This window comes from Bombus vosnesenskii, unplaced genomic scaffold, assembly GCF_011952255.1.
Source record: "Bombus vosnesenskii isolate JDL3184/JDL3185 unplaced genomic scaffold, Bvos_JDL3184-5_v1.1 scf7180000016274, whole genome shotgun sequence".
Lineage (NCBI taxonomy): Eukaryota > Metazoa > Arthropoda > Insecta > Hymenoptera > Apidae > Bombus > Bombus vosnesenskii.
In genome coordinates, this window is record NW_022884343.1 from 2,818,283 (window position 1) to 2,837,163 (window position 18,881).

General features: G+C 38.3%; 1 protein-coding gene across 1 annotated transcript in view; it reads left to right on the top strand.

The window, feature by feature from the left end:
- LOC117242564 (probable G-protein coupled receptor 158) overlaps nucleotides 1-18,881 on the top strand; it is a 163,799-nt gene that overhangs the window by 61,336 nt on the left and 83,582 nt on the right. The gene's annotated exons all lie outside the window — the stretch shown is intronic.

The following is an 18,881-nucleotide window of genomic DNA, read 5'->3' on the forward strand; positions in this document are numbered from 1 at the left end:
TCCTATGAGGGACCATGTACCTACGTGCGTTTAGCTGCTATTTTTCTCCTCGATTTCGTGTTTCCGTCGTTGTTAGCTTCGCGTTACGGCTCGAATTTCACATCTTCGCTCGAATTACGTTTGGCGAGTAGAAATTGAAAGCAACTTTCAATTGCAGAACAAACTTGGTTGATTAAGAGCCAGTTGCGTAGGTTCCGTGAACTATATTTGGTGGAGAAAGGTCGGGTGTTCTGTGAACGATGGTGCAATAGAGATGGAGATAACATTGGAGAAAGAAACCAGTTGAAAACGTACATTACAGATTTTTACACGAAGCTTTGTTCTTGAGAGAATCAAAAATTTACTTTAAATCTCTACGATACGCGCGTTGCGTAAAGTGGAACGTAATGGGAGAGACAGCGATTCCATAAGAAGAGACGAGTTGAAACTGTTGAGAATTGTGGATCTTAATCGCCGAAATAAACGTAAAGAAACACCAAGGTTACGCTTAGAATTCATATTAAAATAGTTTTAGATTTATTTAATAAAGGATGTCCAGGATCTTCGTCGATTACATTTGTACGCGTCTCAGCACTTTCTTTGTCTCTCCATCTTCCATACCACATTCCCAACGGAACGGTTACATTCATCTGTTTTTCGAGACGCTGCGCACACACATACTATTGAGATATGTATAATTTTATGCGCTAGACTGGGTTAGATGTGTAGTAGAAATGCTTGTATGTGAGTATCAGTGTGTGGAAGTATGTGTGTGCGAAAACAGATGAACGTAAACTGTGCAGTCGGTTGAGAGTCGCAATGGAAGAAAGTGGTGAGACGCGTGCAAGTGTGTATCGATGAATATCTTAGAAATCGCTCATCGAATAAATATATAATTATTCTAATATTAATCCCAAGTGTAAATTTAGTGTTCCTATACCATTATTTCGGCTATTAAGATCCACAATTCTCAACAGATACTTCCACACACTCATATTCACATACGCGTGTCACTACCACGTGGCCAATCTAGTCTAGCACACAAAATTATACATCTGAATAGAAATATAGTTTGTCTGTACGGAGCTTTGCTTTCAAGAAAATCGAGTTGACGTTTTTGTGAGATAGATGCACTTGGCAACTAAGTGATTGCGGATTTTGTCATTACCACCAAATGACAAAATCCGCAATCAGTTAGTTGCCAACCCAATATATCTGCGCTTCCTTATTTTCGTTTGCGCTCAAGCGACGTTGTGAAGATTTGCGTCAATCTTACCAGAGACAAATCGTTGTAGGAATAAATTTCATTCTGTATTTTCAATGTATTTTCTCATAGCAATTACTGACCTGCTCGTGTAAGCAGCCTACCGAACACGTAACATTGTTTCAACGTTAATCCGCATTTAACAATTAACAACCGTAACACGATATACGAAACAATTTTAACAATTAATTATAACTCCATATTACGATAATTAGCTCTTGCAAAGACGGCATTTTCGACGAGATATGAACTCGACGTTAGCTGGTGTTTGGGAACAAATTTGAATACCAAGCAAACACGGAATAAGGCGTTTGCAACAGAAAATAATTCTACGTGTAAATCGAATACATAAATATTTGGCACGGAAAATTTTTGGCAAGTGTAGCTCGTGTGGTACGTTGCTCGCCAAATTGAAACGTGTTTGTGCGTTTCTTCTGGTTGGAATTCAAGGTTTTTCGTTTAATTTTCACCCCTAATTTTATGCAGGACGCGATAAAAGCTTCGAGCCATCCGGTAATTTCAGCGTTTCCGCATGATGACTTGAGAGTCTGGATTCCTTCCTCTGGTTCATGCTTTCCCTCCGCTGATTATGCGCATAATATAGGGCGATATCTCAAACACGTTATTCCCATGTTTACGAAGCTGCAACACTAATAAATCCACGCGATTAGCTTCGCAGCTTTCCCCGAGGAGAATTATTCGCGTCGAATCCGCTTCTCCATATTTATTTACACTGTGGCTTTATGAGGTCCACAATCTGTGGATCCACAATCAAAATCTTATTTTGTCCGTTTCTGGATTTGGTGTCAGAATTTGAGAAGTCATATGGTTATACGTAGAAAATTACTTATTGGATCAGATCTACTAAGAAGCGAAGGAATTCGAATGAGTAAACACAACGACCAGAGGTTCATAGAATGGCATAACACAGTAATTTTACATATAAAAAGATAGCGAGCTCGAGTGACCATTTAAATGGAATACTTGCTTGTGCTCCAGAGAAAACTTTTAAAGCTTTGGTCATGTGACTTTTCTTGCTGCTCGATTTAATGCGATACCTTGCATGTAGGTTAATCAAATGGATCGTATTCAGTTGCACGCTGTAGGAAAGTGACGCAGAATAAGGGTTTTCGTGGATCAAATTAGTGGAATATACTAATTCTAGTCAGCCATGATAGTATAGAAGTCACGCGGAGGCAACGTAAGCAAAACAGCGCTTGCCAAAGTAGTATTGGTATTGACCGGCTAAAGTAATATTGGCCAGACTCGTAGAAAAGGATCGTCGCTAGTTAGACAAGTGGAAGGAGTCCTTTAATGCACCGACAAGTGAAGTTGATTTTGTTATTGACCAAATCGGAACAAAAGTTTTAGTAGTCGGACCTATAGAAGAAGACTGGCCAGACAGGAAGTTGCCTGCAGCCAGATAAGTAGAAGAAGGTTGTCGCTAGTTAGAAAACTGAAAAAGATGGTCACAATTGAGTCAAGTCGAGTGGGACTTTTTGTGACAAGATAAGTCAGAAAGGGGCATTGAGACGAAGTAATTGTCAATATCGCAAGTTAAATGGAATCTCTGACCAAACATACGACCGAGGAGAACATATTTGGTTCAGTAAACAGAAATCGTACAATTCCCAACTAGTTTCTCGCTGTAAGATTATTAGCCAGGATGAGCTGAATGTGGGTTCGTGTCTAGCTAGGAAAGTGGAACAGAACAATCCCTAATTGGACAAATAATATGTGCAAGGACGTTCCCAATTGGGCAAAATCCGGACGAATAATTTCTTATCAAATTTGAAGGGTAGAAATTCAGATTGGACAAGTGAAACAAGATTGTGCCTCGTCAGGCGAGTGGAACAGGCAAGCGCTGTATCAGGAAAGTAGATTAGGGAGCAAACATGGTCAGGCAAGTGGAATATGGATAGCATGTGTTTAGGCAAGTGGAATAAGAGACATATTTAGTTAGACAAATGAAACAGTATTGTCTGTGCTGAATCAAGTAGTATAAGATGTTCAGTTTGCGTAAGTAGAATAGATCAATTAGAATGAAACAAGTGAAGCATTCTAGGCTTTGCTTAACCAAATCCTACAACATACATCTTCCGCTCAGGCAAGTGGATCAGGGTTCTTCGACTCGGTTAATAGTTCAATGAGATAATTAATAATGCACTAATATTTATAACAAAAGAAACCACGTTTCATTTTCATTAAGTTAAAGTTGAATGTAAATCATTCGAATATACAGCTGTCATGTTACAGTTTTAAATTCGTTATTTCCTATCAGCCAGATTATACTACATTGATCAATTTTCTAATTATCTACAACTATCTTCTAATTGTTTTACAATGCAAAATATTTACTGTAGCAGTCTCTTAAATTAACAATTATTCTTCATCAGCATATATGTATCTATTTCTATACTACTTTATTTCCTATTAGGTAGATTCTACCTAATTTAATTTAAACAAATTTGTAATCATCCTACATAACTTTTAGTGTGTTAACTTCTGAAATTTTGCTTATTTTTAATTAGCATATACGCATTTATTTTTTTATAATGCCTGAACTATATAATGAGTCCAACCCAATATCAAGTGGATTGTATCATTTTAGTCGGACAAAGTGCACGTTGAAAGTCTGTCTCAGCACGTCGATTCTTCGAATTAAGAATTTTTCTCAACTAACGTTTACCATTAGCTGCGTAAACGGAGGAAATCGTCGATAAGAAGTTGTTTTCACAAAGAGGCGGAAAATTTCGCTTTGCTCGAGCTACTTTTTTTAACAGACTGATCCGTTGTTGCTCGTTCGATGGTAATCTCAGGAATCAGGTTGCCTCTTAACCAACCGACTTAAACTTGTTAATTAAGCAACCAGAGCGTTTACTTAGAAGCCAGAAAACGAAAGTACAGGCACTAATTACGCGTAGGAAGTTTTCTTCGTAGTCTTGCGAGAGGATTTTTTCCAAATTATCCAACGAGACTAGACTTTTAACTTTAACTTTTACTCGCTTTTTTTTTGGTAATTCAAATCTCCCACGAAGACTTTACTTTTGGCGATTCTTTGGACAATGACGTTAATTTACGTCGACTTGAAATAGGATTTACCCAAAGTTTCGACAGACACGCGAGATAATTCGATTACCAAGATCCTCCAGGTTTCAGATTATTTCCATGAAAACTACCATTAAGGGCTAATGTTTCGTTAATACAATAATTCATCTTCTCGATTCTATCCTTGAGCCAATTTATGCTATCGAATTTTGTTTTTCGATGGCAGTTATTACACGTACACTGGCCGTGTTTCCATAAAAATTTGAAACCACTCTGATCGAAATTTAACAAATAAATAACCCACGTAATCCAGTAAGAAATTTTTCAGTCAAGTAAGCCAGATTTGACCAGGTTACAAAATAATCAGCCTAAGCTAAAATTTGACACAGTGGAAAAATTTGTTGCAGGAATATAATTAATTTTTAGAAGCTGTAAACAAGATTTGGCTAAGATACTAAATGAGCCGAATTGAAAATTTGCTACACGTTTGAAAGTTCAGTCTGAGCAACGGTTTCAGATAAATCCAACTAAATGTCAATTGATGATTATTTAGGCAAAAGATGTTTAACGTTCTGATTCATATTTAGGTAAAATATGAAATAATGCAACATCGTATTATTATCGATGCACGTAACACTCTGGAAATGGCAGCTGATTTAAAATTCCGTTTCGGTCATGTTCCTCCATTTTAGTAGCAGTATAATACGACTTCTAATGTGAAATTTACATCGGTATCAAATTTTCATCACTTCCAAGCTACCGTTTCTTCCGGCTGGCGGAATCAAAGCGAATGTGCACGTCGAAACGACGCGACAATAAATCCTCTACATCCGCCATACCATTTCCACGATGCACCATATAGCCTTTGTTACCGTTAACCTACTTAGGATCAGGAACGTGAAGTAATTCGTAAAAATTGCGTGTAAAAGCAATACGATTGAAACATCGAAGCAAGATAATTTATAATTGAACGATATATGGAAATTCGATTTTTTCAAATTTCATAGAATTCCAACGTCCGAGTGATAGATACTGAGATATTTATAAACGCAGCCCACGCTCTTTTTACACTCTTTGGAATATCCAAATTGTCTTTTAAGGGGATGTCCTGAGTTAGAATGCAGTCTAAAACAGCGTCTTTTTGTGATTTTTTTTAGAAGGGAAAGAAAGAAACGAAGTTATTGAATTTTGAGCTATGGTTTTATATAGATTTAACGAATACAAAAAAATTTTTTTGGAAGTAAAAAAAAAATTATAGCAGATTTCTAAGCCTAAGTTTTCAATCCGCGGGGAAAGATCCACCTCGTAATTCTTGACCGAAACAGAAGACCGAAAAAGGATTAAATTATTATACATTTTTCTTCTCGATGAACTAAAAAAGTTCTAAAAAACTCAAAAAGTTTATTTAGCACATAGATAGTTTATAAACACATAGATGGTGGCAAAAGACGATAATTCAGTATCGGAAAATTAATGGAAACGGAAGCTTATCCTCCTGTCTACCGGTCTTTTTCGTCAACCGATTTTCTCAACCGATTCTCAGGTTGCGATTGGCCTAAGTTGGCGTGCACGACGTTCGCAAGTGATAAAGTCATAAAGCACGCAAGTCTCGGAAACATGCCAATTTCTAAAAAATATTTCCTGCAACTTTTTAGTCATTTGGGTCGCAGCTGCGGAAGGCAGCTGTTGGCCACTTGACATTTTTCCAAGGAATTTGGCAGACTCGTTGCTTCTATGATCCTAATGCTCCACCGGGTGCCATTGAAATTACTGACACAGTTTTCATCGATATCGGTTCACCGACATCTGATGTGACCAACACCAGACTTGGCCGAGACCCGGCTTCATCGATACTGGACTTGATCGACGTATATAATACGATGGTATTAACCGATATCAACAGTGATCGACATCGAGTTCAAGCAATAGTTCGCGGCAAACTCGAGCAAGGCAGAAGTTTGGCTCGGAATATCGTATCAGTCTGCGTTCTAACTTTGCTCGCGCGTCCCTGACGCGTGTCATTGTATTAGTCAGCGAAGAAGCCGTGTTCACAGGCGATGGCATTTTTATACTATGATTATCGCTTTCTTGTTAACCCGTTGCCATACTTTTACCAGTTTCAGTCGTGATGAGAATTTCAGCCAAACCTGAATATCACGAGTCAGACTCGTGGTCTAATCTCACGTCTAACTTGAATATTCCGACAAGTTCCGACACTTTGTCTTCGTCGCTTTGGTACCTTTCCTGACAATTCGGGCGCAACGTTTGGGCTCGGATTCTTCCGAGTTGACACGTCGAATGCCACGCCAGTTTACAAGATTTGGCCATGGCGCCACGGTGAATTTTTCATTATGCGGTGCATATAATGTTGAAATATTACCTCCAATCTTACTGTGTATGTAGAATCATCGTTAATGAAATTATCTCACTGAGGTCACCGGTGACCCCCGCGGCCAAGTTGACTGCCGGTCACCGGTGACCCCCACGACGCCGCGGCCTAGTTTAGTGCCGGTCACCGGTGACCCCCGCGGCCAAATTGACTGCCGGTCACCGGTGACCCCCACGACGCCACGGCTTAGTTTTGTGCCGGTCACCGGTGACCCCCGCGGCCAACTTGAGTGCCGGTCACCGGTGACCCCCATGGCATTCAACCTGTTAAATGGTACGGCAAGGGATTGGCACGATCACACACGCGACAGACGTACGGACAAAGTTAGAACGCACACTGGTGCAATACTTGGGAGCAATCTCGTACTCTGGTCGAGTTTGCTGCGAACAATTGGTTACACTCTGCGTCGATCGTCGATGTTATCGATCGATACCATCGTCGGTTAAAGCTGCTGTCGTGAATCAGGTCTGGCGTCGGTGAATCGCTGTCGGTGAAAACGGCGTGGGTGATTTGAATGGGACCCATCGCTCCGCGGCAAATACATTATCAGTGGAACGTGCAATATGCTACGTCCAACTGTAAATTATTTGCCATCCAAGTCAGCAATAACTCGAGCAATCGCAGTACTCCAAACCATTAAGAATCGAAATTCCCTTTCATAATGGATCTCGTCGATCTGTCGTCGATAAAGAGGCCGGGTCGCAGCTTCCGCTGAAATTATGAGAGTTATGACGGAATCATCCTTGGCCAGGGAACTTTTTAATTAAACGTTCGCTCTGTGTGTGTCGTGTGTGTGTGTGAGAGAGAGAGAGGGAGAAAGAGAAAGGTAGAACCATCCTCGGCCAGCAGAGAAGTTACAAGAGAAAATTTGAGCTGGCCAATTGCTTGTACAACATGCGACCACTTACTCGTCGCGAAATATTTTGCCCTCGTTCCACCAGTTTTCTTGTGTATTCGCGAATACCACCGACATTTCGAAACTTCCGCAGCCTCCGTCTGCAACTTTTTAATCGCCGCTAGAAGCTCCAGTTCCTCGCGGACAGCATGTCCTCGCGATACCACGTTGTACTTTGTTGCTCGAATGTTCGTGGACGCTTGGTTACTTTTGACAGAAACGCGTCTCGACGTTACGAATGGGACCAGCCAGGATCGTTCATCGTTGTAACACGATCAAATTTGTTTTTAAAGGGTAATGGACATTAGGAGAAATTGGCATCTGTAAGTGTCAGACACCGTGGAATTGTTTCGTCGTTTTAAAAGCTCGGCCGAGTGTCAAATATGTAGACACGACAGAGAAGATTTTTCCAAACGAACGAAGGGACTGTCGTGGTTCTAGCGACAGTGCGTAAAATTAGCTAGAAGTTCGTCGAATTGCTTATTTTAACATATCATCGATAAGATGTTAAATAAACGATTCGTTTCACACGTATTGTTATCGTAAATCGACCAAGATGTGTCCACCTGCTTATAGATAAGCGGCAATGTGTAACTCGTTTAGGATTTTATTCCCAGCGAATTTTTGTTTCAGAGTTCTTGTGTTATTTCTGACAGCAGTCCCTTCGACGGTCATCAACGTATCGAACGGAGAAATTTTTCGAAGCTCGCATTTTCCCTATGTATATTGCTGCAACTGGCTTGTTGGCTGGCTGTTTGCTTTTCAATTCCATCCAGGTTACTCTGAATGTTTATCGACAAGCATTTGTGTGCTTTGAAAAAGCTATGTACTGGATATTGTACAACGTTGTGAGTGGTTATGGTGACGAGCGTGTAGGTTGCTGTCCCAGGGGACGTCGAAATAAAACAATACAAGGGGTATTGTTTTGACAGTGACTATATTATAAGAGTTTCGTGTTGCGAAATTTTCCTTAAGTGCAGCTTTACCGAAATGTCGTAGGATATTTTCTATTTTTAACGAATCTTTGGTGTTTCGTGTAGATCGTCAATTTTAAGTCGCATGAATTTTTTAAACTGTTTATTTGCCATATAAAGCAACAAAGAAAAATACTTCTTCGTCTCTCGTAACAGCTGTTTTAAATTTCCCATTTTGTTTTCTTTTATCGTCACGAACGAACAGTTAATAAATTCTTCCGCTTCTTTAGAATCTACAAAATTCGATGAAGCGGTTAAATTTATAGTACAAAGCGTCCATCTAGTGCGTAAAAATACTTCCCGAAATCTAGTTTACAAATAAACAACGTATAGCCGTAGACAAACAAATATTTTCAATTCTCTGCCTTTAAAAATCTATGGAATTTGCTGGAAAAATGACGAACCCTAACTAAGTTATCTTTATTAGTCATACGTTTTTTCCTGAGTCAAGTTTCCAATAGAAGGACGTGCGGTTCTATCGAAATTGATAATACAGAATTTTCTGCTTCTTCCAAGAGCTAAATTAACAAAATTTACTAAAAAAAAAAAAAAAAAAAATGACGAAGATTTAAGCGAACTGTTGTGCCAGCCACTACACTTTTCCTTAAGTTTCTAATACAACGACTTAAACCTATTATAAATAATAGGAATTTTCTGCGTGTTGGAAAACGTAGGAAGATCGGTTGGAAAAATTGCAAAGGCCCGTCTATGTCAACTTCACTAGGCACAGGCTTTTTCTTAAGTCAAATTTCCAACAAAAGGTCGTATAGTCAGAACGAGACGAGTAAAAGAGATTTCCCGTGTCTCTTAAAATCTACAATCTACTCGCTGGAAACATTATGAAGCAAGCCCTACTTTAGGTCGACTGTACTGCACATAAGTGTCTCTTTAGGTCAAGTTTTCAATAAGGAGTGTGACGAACAAAGCCTAGAGGGGAGGAGTCCGAGGTGGAGGGTCTGCTGGTATCGATTTCACGGGCCGATTATGTAGCAGCAGTTGCCGATTTTCCCACGGCTTTGCCTGGAATCGTGTAAGCCAACTGAAGTAATCGTATCGCTACGATAAAAAGCTACGATAAAGGAATTGGCGTGAGCCTTTCGTGAGAATCGTCGGAAATCTGTCGCGAATGTTCAGCTCCCCCCACTCTCTCCGCGCTTCCCCCTCCCCGTTGCCGCCCAGACGAAATCCGTCGAGACTTTAGTTTCCGCTTTGCTACCTCGCGCGCCTCTCTCTCTCTCTCTCTCTCTCTCTCTCTCTCTCTCTCTCTTCGAGCTTGTAGAACACTTTTTATTCGCGTTCGTGCGCCACGCCAAATTCCAGCCGCCTGTTTATCTCGGCCGTGGAACGTCGTTGGAACCCAGTCACAGGAAATTAACATTCGTTATGATAAACCAGACATTTTACTCTTTTTGGCCAGATGCTGCACGAACGATAACGAATTTAAATGAAAAATATTTTTGTTACTCTTCGTTTGTTTTCGATACATTCCTTTCGCCGTTTCTCGATGGTTTGGACACGTTTTCCAGTTTTTAATAAATAAATCGTCGTCCGTTAGGATGAAACAGCTCTTTCGTTCTATTTTTAGTAGAATGTTATTGAAAAAGTAATAATAATTTGGATAATGTTTCTGGAACAATTAATTGGATGTAAATATTGGGTTGGCAACTAAGTGGTTGCGGAATCCTAACCTCAAATAGTAATTTAAATTTAACTGGAAGATATTCTTTTGTTATTTTTCTTTCTTTTCTTCTTTTTTTTTTTTTTTTATTACAGGCTTCGTTATTTTTTGATTTTTTATGCTTTTTCTTCTCGTAGTTACGTTTTAATAAAGAAATTAACATTCGTTGGGATAAGCCAACTCTTTTGTTCTGCCTTCGGTGAAGAGTTGCCGAAGAAAGGAACGAATTTAAAGGGACAATATTTTTTAATTATGAATTCTCTTTTCTTTTTAATTATACGTGCTTTGTCATCTTTGTTTGATACTCCCTTTTTCATCGTTGTTAGTCTTTCATAAACAGATATACTGCATTAGCATGTCGATAATAACAGCAAAAGAATTTTTCTCTTTCCTGTTATAACAATAGAAAGGCACATCGAATTGAAATCTGAACATTTCTTTCCCTGTTCCTATTTTTATTCTCAGTCTCTACGTGTTTTTTTCAAACACATTTTTTTTGTCATTTTTACCTGCCCTCTTTCATTATCAGAATTTTTTTCACGACGATATTATATGGTTGTGCGAATGACAATGATGAGAGAACTCTTCTCGGCGCCAGTGTCGTTGGAAAAGCGATAACATATTTTCCATGGAACAAAATTCAGGTACATGTACCTCCATATTCTCTGAACAATTTTCCCAACATTCCTCAAAATGTTACAAAATATATTGAGAAAAAAAAAAAGAAAAACGAATTTACTATGAAACTATTGAACCGAGTTGCATAAACATGCGATTAAAGGAACAGCAAAATTTTTCCTGTCCATCTTATCACGTCCATTCGATCGTTTGAAATTACCAATTGCCAACGAAAGACAAACATTTCTGCCGCATCTTACGTTGTTCTATCAATCGACTGAAATTTTCAACCGCATTCAGCAACGTGGAAAATCCTGTTCAGAATTCGCTTCCGTTGAATTTCGTGGAAATTACAAGGGGATATTACAAGGCAGACACGCCTCCATTTCCCAGGTTTCCATGTGAAAACAATCGAATGCCTCATTAGGACGCACCATCCTCCCCGTTTAATTCCTTGTTCCCAGGCAATTCTGCCCGATTAATGCACCACTTCGACCATTCTCTATTAATGTACCGACCACACAGTCTCATCTACCTAACTCCATTTCCATCAAAAAACCATTATCTTTCGAAAAAAAAAAAAAAAAAAAAAAAAGAAAAAAGCAAACGTCGTGAAATTTTCCCGGGCACTTTTCATTCGACAAAGATTCGCGAAAAAAGAAGAGAAAAGAAGAGATGGAGGAAGTAACAGGAAATAAGAGGAAGGAAAGTTCGAACGTTTCAATCAGAGACTTTTAACGAACGGAAAGAAATGTAAACGCGATGTGCCATTTGCAGAGGGAAGTTTGTTTCATGCAAATGTCGTTGGGGAGTGGTGCAACGAAAAGAGAATTTCATTTCACCCTTCTTTAGCTGCTTGTTATCTCCAGCTCTGCGCTAATTTACACTCTGATCGCCATATAATTGGCCAGCTACTCTTAACTTCGCCCCCTTCCCAATCGGCCTGGATCGCAAGAAGTAGACGAGTCGAGATTTTCGAGTTAAACGGATAAAAGGAATCCTTCTCTTGCGGATAAAAAGGGGCGAGAAATCGGCTGAAGTGCGATTCAAGTGGTGGACGTGGAAGATGGTTCGAGCAAGTTTAATTAAATTTCGATGGTAGCTGGAACCAGCAAGTTCGTCGTAGCTCGCTGCATCATCACACTCTTTGATATTGTATCATTTTCGTTTCATTCATAGCGGCGTGTTCGGTGTAGGAGACTGGTCAGAATTATTTTCGCTTCATTTTAACAAACTACTATTTTGCAAATAAATAATAATAATAATAATATAAATCGTTATGAAGGAATTATTGGGTTGGCAACTAAGTGGTTGCGGATTTTGTCATTAGGTGGCATTGACAAAATCCGCAATCACTTAGTTGCCAACCCAATAAATGTATAATATTGATAATATAATTATACATTATAATGTAATAATTATATACAGCGTGGTTGGTAACCGGGTGGTACAAGCGGAAAGGGGGTGATTCTACGCGAAAAAAGAAGTCGAAGATATAGAATAAACATCTTTTTTTTTTAATTTTTCCATCGAGACAACGATCTACAGTGAGATCCGTTATATCGAGACGCGATAAAGTGGACGCGTACCGAACCAAAGTTCAAAGTCGATTTTCTCGAAAACAAAGCCTCGAACGAAAAATGTTTATTCTATATTTTCGACTTCTTTTTTCGTCTAGAATCACCCCCCTTCCGCCTGTACCACCAGTTACCAACCACCCTGTACATATGTTTATAGAATAAAATAATTATATATTAATGATACTAGTAATAAAATAATTATGTATTAATGATACTAGTTTCTTCATGCACACACACACACACATATATAATCTAAATACGTATGATTGAAAATCATGTTCGAACGCGTGATGCGATCCTGTCATGTTGGTCGTTTTCGATTAGCAATATTTTAAGCGCGACAATGAGAACCGTCGTGGTCGTAAATCGGGTTGGTACCAGTCGAGGACACCGTTCGTCTCCCATTTCCATGACAATATAAATCAAAGGTCGGAAGATTTACGATCAGTACCGTTGCCACGTAAACACCGCTTTTCTTTCCCCCTTCTACTGTCACAGTCTTTGCTGCGACTTCCGGTCCGCAGATGCGAGAAGCTGTAGTGACGTGGCTTATGAAAAATGCGACCGTTAACGCCGCATTAACCGTGTTACGTCGAACTCTTTAACGTCGAAAATTAACTCTTAGAGATCGTGTTACTATTTAAAAAAAAAAAAAAAAAAATTCGAAAGAAAAATGAATATATATAATAAATTCGCAATAAGACCTATTAAAAAAAAAAGATCAGCTAAATCGAGAAAAATTAGTAATGCAAGTAGTACAACTGTTAAATTATCGTATTGAAGAGATACATTAAGGGTAGATAGTTTTTGAGGAAATTGGATGAAAATGAGGCTGAGAAGGAACGTAAACGGCGTCAAATTCCGTTGCTCGCATTTCACTTACACGTAAGTGCCAGCAAGGCCATTATCAGTGGAAGTTTAACGGTTCGTACACCGATTGGCGGTTTGCCTGGACGGCGCGAATTAACATACTCGATGCTCGGCTCCCTGTAACCCCTGGTTTACCGTGTTCACCGCAGTTGCACGATTTTCCTTCGATCCCTCGTTTCGCGGGAATTACGGCCATCGTCCCTGCTCATCTCTCCCATTTTCCACGCTGTAATTCCGACCGGTAACGGATACCAAACCAGCCAGCGAACTACCATTTATCAAAAATAAAATAATGAAAAAAATCTACGGGAAGACAGATGAAATAATTTTACCATGAAATTCGTTCAGTGGCCCAAGGAAATTTGAAACTGAAATTGGCAAGTGGGAAATGACGATCTTGTCAAATTGGTGGCAGTCGTCAGGTTTTAAAGATATTTTGTCATTGATAAGGTCTGGTAGACTGAGCAAGCTCGAGGAAAATTTATCATTTATCAGCGGATAATTTAGTATGAATTCTTTAACGTTATTTAATTCATAGGTTGTTATTATTAAAGATTGCCCTCTTAGCGGAAAATTATTTATGAGAAGATATTTTGTTTTGGTACTCCTATCTGTGTGGCATATTTTATGGTAATACAAATCATTCCATTATACTGTAATATGTAAAGTAATATATGTTTAAAATGTAATATCAAATATATACAGTACAATACAATAGATAAAACAGACTATGCTATGATTAGCATTAAGAAAGTGTATTGAAATTTTGAAGCCTGTTACACAACTGAATAATGTGCAGAAAGAGAAATTGATCGATTTGGCTATTGAACGAAATTGTATTCTTATTCATTGAAAGAAGAGTTTGAACTGGTAACTTCAAAGACATAAAGTTAATTCGAGCTGTAAGGCCACTAAGTTCCAGCTGATATCCACGCAACTGTCTAAGAAGTAGAATAGGTCAATTATTGAATAGACGAGTAGAATAACTCAGGTGGTTGTCGGTCAAGGGAAGTGGTAACGTTAGTGGTCAGACAGGTGACATGGGTCGGTTACCAGTAGATAAGGAATATAAGTAAGTCATTGGCTAGTCAGGTGGAAGAGGTCATTGGTTAGTCGGATTAGCGAAATAGGCTGGTTATTAATCAGGCAGGTGAACAGTATCTGTTACTTGTCGGTCAAGGAGAGTAAGTAAATTATTAGTCAGACAGGTGACGTGACCTCTCTTAGTAATCAAATTAGAAGAATAAATCAGTCATTGATTGAGACGAGGGAATATTTCAGTTACTAGCCACAATATCTGATTCTGGCTTGTGTTTGTCATTTTGTGGTCAAGGAGAATGTGTCAATCTTTAATCAGCCGATAGGAATCAATTCTTATGGTTAACCAGACAAGGAGAATAGGTTAGTTACTGGACAGATAAAGCAGATGGGTCAGTTACTAGTGAAGCCAGTGGAATAAGTCAGTTACGTATCGGCCGTAATAACGAAATTTCGTCGGAAAATAGTTATGAAGACGGTAGTTCAACAAGTTTCTAACAAATATTAATCCGAATAACGTCGTTTCTTCGCGAAAAAAGTGGAGTAGATCTATTATTAATCAGCCGAGCTCGATAAAACTGTACAACAAGCAACTTTTTATTTAATTTACTAATCAGAAACTAGTTTAGTAACCAAGTCTCATTTGAAAAATATTACGGAAGCAGTAGTATGGCATATATAAATTTTCTAATGAATATTAATATAAATATTAATATTAGAACGTATCATTTATTCAGGAATAAGTAGAGCAGATCTACTGTTAATCAGCCAAGTCCAATAACACAATACGACAGTAGAAGGAACGATCTTTTTGTTTAATTGAACAATAGAGAATTAATATAATAAGAAAGTTTTGTTCGAAAGAAATGATTAAAACGGAGGCACAACGTATAATAGCACTTCATAATAGCGTGAAACGTCCCATGTCCGCTTCTCTCGCCGTATAGCGAAAGCGTCGCGTGGCTGGTTATTATTTTTCCGCAGTCTAGCAGAAGGTCCACGATTTCAAAACGGAAGCATAGTCATGCATCTTCACTGCTGGTATTCACGTTTTTATAATCCTTTGCCTTACGGCGAATATTTTACTGTCAGACGCTTCGCGAACAATTCCCTTTTGTTATTTTCTTGGTCCAGTGGGAACGTTCCTCGAACACGGTGAATTTAACTTCACTGAACGCAACTCGAGGAACGAAGGATTAGACGCTTTCGTTGAATGAAGCTAAAGAGCAATGGGATGCTTGATTAATTGTTAATTGCAGCCGGACGACCAAGTTGTCTCTCCTCGTGTTTAGCAAATACCCAGATTACGTACGTTCGTTCCTTTTGCTGTTTAACCTTTCCTTCGTTCAATTAAAATTACAGTACGGATTTTTATACAATTCTTTATGGACCTAATTAAACAAATAGCGCTCAAGCAGAGGTTTCCTACGCTTGCTAAATATTCTAACGAGTATCGTGCCAGTGATTTATGAAAGAAAATTTATAGAATAAGAAATATAAAATAGCAATATAGTAAGGAAAATAAGATAACAATATGATAATTTGATAAATTTTGCAAGATGAATTTGTATTTAAATATGATGAATAAATATAATATGTAGCAATAGATGACAGCTATCGAGTGGTGTAGTATCTGTATAGTAGGAAAGTTAGTAAAATCCATAGTTTGTCAATTTCGAATTTTCTTTTATCGCTTGGACATGTGACAGGTCTTCGTGAAGTCAGACTAGCGAGATCAGACAGATAGTGTTCAGACTAGTGAGATCAGGCAGGTAGTGTTCAGACTAGCGAGATCAGACTAGTGAGATCAGATAGGTAATGTTCAGACTAGCGAGATCAGACTAGTGAGATCAGGTAGGTAATATTCAGACTAGCGATATCAGACTAGTGAGATTAGATAGATAGTGTTCAGACTAGTGAGATCAGGCAGATAGTGTTCAGACTTTTGATATATAGATATATTAAAATAAAATAAAATATGGTTAGTTTTTGGTTCAGTACATTCAGACATAAGTTAAATACAGTGAAAGTTATTTTAAATTAAATTTATATTAAGTGCAATTAAGTATAATTAAATGAGGTTTTGAGTTAGGCCAGCTAGGTACGGTTAATTTCACGCAAATTTGGCGGTTTTGCAACGTTTGCAACTTGACTAAAACTAACCTTCAAACAAGAGAAAATGAAGCACGGCTAGGTCCAAGCTGCATTCCAGTTAGACGGACTGAACTAATTCCACCGCTATCATAGAACTGAGAGAACCGACACGCACGACCAACAAATAACTTTTCAACGTTACTGCGATAATAGAGCTAATAACATACAACACCTAAAACATAACCTAAAACGAGCATATTCAAATTCTAGAAAACTGAAGATCAGATATTCCCTTTATTCGATGCCATTGCATTATTTCCAGTCGCATTATTCCGGGATAATTACCCGTTTGGAGTTGGAATTTTACGCGTAAGCTTAATTATCTCTTCTATTTCGATTTGTGAATCGACTGGACTAATTTCGATAATTGGCTCTGAAGTCGACGCATGTGTGCATAAACGAATCGAAATTTCACGATCAAGCAAGAAAATGCCTGACGCGTTGCAGGCTCGTGTCGCGTTCAGAATAAACGAACAAATCGAATTTGACTATCGTTCTGCAAGCAGACTGGAAAATTCTGCATTAGTTTTATCCTTCGAATCGAGGAAGTCAGAGTTTACAGAGAAAATGCACAGGTTCGTAATAATTGAATTAATTCGTAACTGGCCGTGAATACATGGAGTCTCGTTTCCACAGATTAGGTTAATTAGGGGAAATTGAGGTTAATTGGAAATCACGCTAAAAGAAGGTCTTTTCAGGATTCGCAAACTTCCACATTGAAAGACGATGGGATATTTTCCATGGAAAGGGATCGTTTTACCTGTTAAACGTTTGCAAAATAAAATTCATTTTCCGCATAAGGAAATTCTTCAGAAGAAACGCTACTGTGTTTTTCTTTGATTATTCGATATTTGCCAATTCCATTAATTAATTAAGTTTACATTGCACGGCCTGTAAGTAAATGACACGGTCGATACTCAATTAAGATCAAATTACGTGATGTGAAATTGAAAAATTGGTTTGGTTAATTAAAATTTATTCAAACAGCCAATAAAAGATCTCGAGAAGAACATTTCAAACTGTGGAAAAATGTCAAATGTCCACCTAACGATATCCAAAGCTTCTTCAAACGACAAGACAGTGATATACGCTTGGCAACTAACTCATTGCGGATTTTGTCATTAAGTGATATTGACAAAACCCGCAAACACTTAGTTGCCAACCAGATTACAGACAATACCATCCTTTTTCACTCGTGTCTTATTTATTTGTCGAGAAATCACGTTCCAAAATCAAGACTGTCATCCACCTATTTATTATTCTACCTTCTGGTGTACTCGTCATCGCTAAGCGATTAATGAAGCCGCGATGAAAAATGAAAAATTAAATTCATACAGCAAAGTTTGCTCTGTCAGTGGATACTGTCGCCACAACTGATAACGCTCTTGACAAACTCGTGTCTGTTCTGTTACTACTGTAATGAATATTGCTGGTCCCGTTGCATACACTGGTTAGAACTCGCGTCTTGTCATTAGCGATACGGAGCACGTGCTTCACAGGGGCGAAGTAAATTGATCATCGCCCACGTTCCGTGGTCCATGTCGCGCTATAACAGGTATTTTATTTGAACAGGTGCATCGTGTCTGTCACAGCTACACGACACGAGAGCCAGTCAGGCTTTTTTAATGCGCGTGCATGAACGTTTGCAAAGTATACTGTTATGCGTTTCTGTGATCGTAAAAGTGCACATAAAAGGGGAGTTCAGAGTGAAGGAAATTAACAAGTGAAAAACAGCATTGAGAAATGGAAGAGGGAAATGGAAAAAGCGAGGGAAAGATGGAACAGTCTGAAGGAAAATAAAAGAAAACGAAAGGAAGGGAAATTTAGGAAAAGCGATGGAAAATTAGTAGGCAAGGGAAGGAAAGTTGAAAATAAGGGGAGGGAAATTTAAAGCTAACAGAAGGGAAATCGATCAATGGGAAATTTAAAGTAGAGGAAAGGGAAACAAAGGAAAATTGTGAGTTAGGAAAAATTAAGGAAAAGTAGAGATAAAGAAGATAAAAAGAGATAAAAGAAAATTAAGGGAAATCCGGTGGCAGGGAAACTGAAAGAAAATGAAAAAACACAGAAGATTTGAAGGAAAAGAGAAGAAAATAAAGGAAAATTCAAACGAAAAGAAAGGGAAATAATGGAAAATGAAAAGCTAACAATTCCTGAAACGTTGTAGATCTTTTTCCTTTTTCAAAATGAAATCTACATGAAAGTATTAAAATCCAAAGATCATAGTAAAATCAATAGTTTCTATTACGAATCAGGCAATTTGTTCGTATAATTAGTTCATGTTATATATTCGACTCACGTTTACCAATTATACTGTTCAATCAGTCCAATTAATATATCCAAGCTTGTTTAAGTTATCGTTTTTCTATACTCAATATATATTCATATATATAA